Source organism: Schistocerca americana, chromosome 6, assembly GCF_021461395.2.
Source record: "Schistocerca americana isolate TAMUIC-IGC-003095 chromosome 6, iqSchAmer2.1, whole genome shotgun sequence".
Classification (NCBI taxonomy): Eukaryota; Metazoa; Arthropoda; class Insecta; order Orthoptera; family Acrididae; genus Schistocerca; species Schistocerca americana.
This window is the reverse complement of record NC_060124.1, coordinates 485490891-485494103: the sequence shown is the minus strand read 5'-3', so window position 1 is coordinate 485494103 and position 3213 is coordinate 485490891. Positions and strand designations below refer to the sequence as shown.

Below are 3213 nucleotides of genomic sequence, written 5' to 3'. Positions count from 1 at the left end.
ACCAGTAGATCCAAAAAATAGCCCTCCATATGATGCAAAAGCAACAATTAGTCCAACAATTGATTGTTAGCGAAGACGATGTTCTTTATTGTAAATACTCAACAAGTCGGCTATCATTAATCAACGATACCTGTAGTCGAGGGACATGTTGTGAACAGCACTGTGCAGTAGGTACGGTGAGAAACTTCCGTCGGATGTTGTCTTTTAGCATCCCTGTTCAGGTCGGACGATCGTGCTAGAGTTGCGACCTCAGGTAATCCCGCAGCCAATAACCACACTCAGTGAGGTCTGGGCACGTGGCAACTCAGCACAGGATTCTCATCAAACGATGTGCGCAAGAGATCTTTCACGCGCGTATCATTATGTGGAGCTGCTGCATAGAAATCGTACCTTCCAGCAAGTGGTTACCAGCCAGGCTAGGGAAGATCTGACCTCCTCTCTCACTACAGCTCATTTTACATGCGACTCTCATACGGCGTCACTGACATCTTGCTTCACAGAGGCATCTCTTGGCCAGTTTCCACTCGTTTGTGGTTTCAATGAAACCCCATTTCATCACAGGCATGTGTATCAATTTTTTACCTCTGCCTACATTATTCCATGAATCAGTGGCTTTTCAGATGTTAACGGACTTTTAGGTCAACTTGTATATAGTCTTCCTTGGTAACACGACCTCTTGCAAGCAGGTGTCTACTGAAATTTGTATGTGGATGCGAGGGTTAGTACTAATCGGGCAGGCAGCTCCTGAGTTGGCCTCGCGAGGATGAGTGCACTCCATACCAGTCCTCACCGAGGAAAAATTCCTAGAAGTATCGGAAATCGAACCCGGATCCTCTATGTGGCAGTGCGACGCATTACCACGCATCAACATTAATTTATCACCTGTAACACTACACTTAGTGCTTTCCCACACATCGTAGAGACTGCCAAGTGTTCAGTGGTAGAGCACAAAAACATCTCTATGACAACACGGAGCATTGGTAGCCATACAACTCGGCTATAATCAACGTAAGTGATAAAACTTCAGCAATCCTTCCTTTCTTCGGCTCTACATCAAATACACTGCCGAAGAAAAAGTTAGTACACTAGCAAAGACGACGTCGATTTTGATTCGATGGCCACCCGTTGTGGCCGAGCGGTTCTAAGCGCTTCAGTCTGGAACCGCGCCACCGCTACGGTCGCTGGTTCGAATCCTGCCTCGGGCATGGATGTGTGTGATACCCTTAGGTTAGTTAGGTTTAAGTAGTTCTAAGTTGTAGGGGACTGATGACCTCAGATGTTAAGTCCCATAGTGCTAAGAGCCATTTGATTCGATGACGACATATGCCATCTTGGGGATGAACTGGTAATGATTTCAACGTCAGCCTGCCATATGGGAGACAGTAGATGTACTCATAGTGGTTTCAACGCCTCCTGCAAAAGATGGCGTTGTAGAATAGCTTGGAGAGAGCCGTCTGTGTCCGGTTCTTAATAGTGAACGCTGGCAGCCAGAAGGCTCAGTGTGGTTCAGATGTCTGAAGCGAGCAGACAACTACGCCACAGAGACACATTCGTGCTTCCTCGAGCCAAATGAGCGAGTTTCACTTGTCGCCTTCCGAGTGCCAGGATGGTCTTTTCGGAGAGCTGGCACACTACTTGGACGTGCTGAGTCAGTTGTCCAACGTTGCTGGTATCAATAGTCAAGCGAACATTTTCTCACCTGTAGACGAGGTTCTGGACGTCCACACAGTACAGATGCCCACCTGGATCGTCGTACTGTGAGGGCAGCAGTGGCAGAACAAACAACTATCACAGAATGGATAAGACGGCTTGTGGGCTCAGACGGGTCAACACGAATTGTTGCGAACCATTTATTAGCAGTGGGACTATGGGTACACACATCTCTAGCGCGACTTCCTTTTGCGCCACAGATTCGACGTTCACTGCTTGACTGGTACCATCAAAGGATCACGTCGAAGATGGAATACCGCACCGTGGTCTTCACCGATGAAAGCAGCTTCTGAAACTTCCTGTCAGATTGAAACTGTGTGCCGGACCGAGACTCGAACTCGGGACCTTTGCCTTTCGCGGGCAAGTGCTCTACCATCTGAGCTACCCAAACACGACTCACGTCCGGACCTCACAGCTTTACTGCTGCCAGTATCTCGTCTCCTACCTTCCAAACTTTACAGAAGCTCTTCTGCGAACCTTGCAGAACTAGCTCTCCTGAAAGAAAGGATATTGCGGAGACATGGCTTAGCCACAGCCTGTGGGATGTTTCCAGAATGAGATTTTCACTCTGCAGTGGAGTGTGCGCTGATATGAAACTTCCTGGCAGATTAAAACTGTGTGCCAGACCGAGACTCGAACTCGGGACCTTTGCCTTTTGCGGGCAAGTGCTCTACCAACTGAGCTGCCCAAGCACGACGCACACCCCGTCGTCACTGTGACTAAGCCATGTCTCCGCAATATCGTTTGTTTCAGGAGTGTTAGTTCTGCAAGGTTCGCAGGAGAGCTTCTGTAATGTTTTGAAGGTAGAAGGCGAGGTATTGGCGGAAGTAAAGCAGTGAGGACGGGGCGTGATTCGTGCTTGTGTAGCTCAGTTGGTAGAGCACTTGGCCGCGGAAGCCAAAGGTCCCGAGTTCGAGTCTCGGTGCGGCACACAGTTTTAATCTGCCAGGAAGTTTCATATCAGCGCACACTCCGCTGTAGAGCGAAAATATCTTTCTGGAAAGCAGATTCTGCCTGCACGCAAGTGACGGTCGTTCGCGAAAGCAATGTAGACGTGGTAAGCGCCGTCTTGTAGACTGCATTCGTGCAACACGCACTGGCTCCACCCCAGGCCTTGTTATAACTGCAGTTCGTCTTTGCTGTATCTGGATGGGACGCTAACCAGCGCTCGGTGCTGCATAATGTTAACAGACCCGTTGTTTTGTCGTTCTACCTACAGAAAGATGGTGTATTGAACTACAAGATAATACTCGCCCACACACTGTCCGTGAAACTCAACATCCCTTGCAAGACGGGTAGAAACTTCACTGGCGAGCACGATCTCCGGTCTTGGATCCGATAGAGCACGTGTGGGGTATGATGGGACGAGAAGTGACTCCTGCGACCCGTCAACCAGCAGCTCTTACAGGAGTACGTGAACAGGTCTAGCAGGCGTACATTATTGGCCGTCTTTACGATCGACTGGAAACCAGAGTCAATTCTTGCACTGCTGGCCGTGGAGGC

The 3213-nt window shown here is 49.3% G+C and overlaps 1 non-coding gene across 1 annotated transcript; it reads left to right on the top strand.

Moving 5' to 3' along the window:
• The first annotated feature begins 2566 nt into the window (after positions 1 to 2566).
• Trnap-cgg lies at positions 2567 to 2641 on the top strand. The gene has a single exon. It is a non-coding gene; the product is annotated as a tRNA-Pro (tRNA).
• The last annotated feature ends 572 nt before the right edge of the window (positions 2642 to 3213 follow it).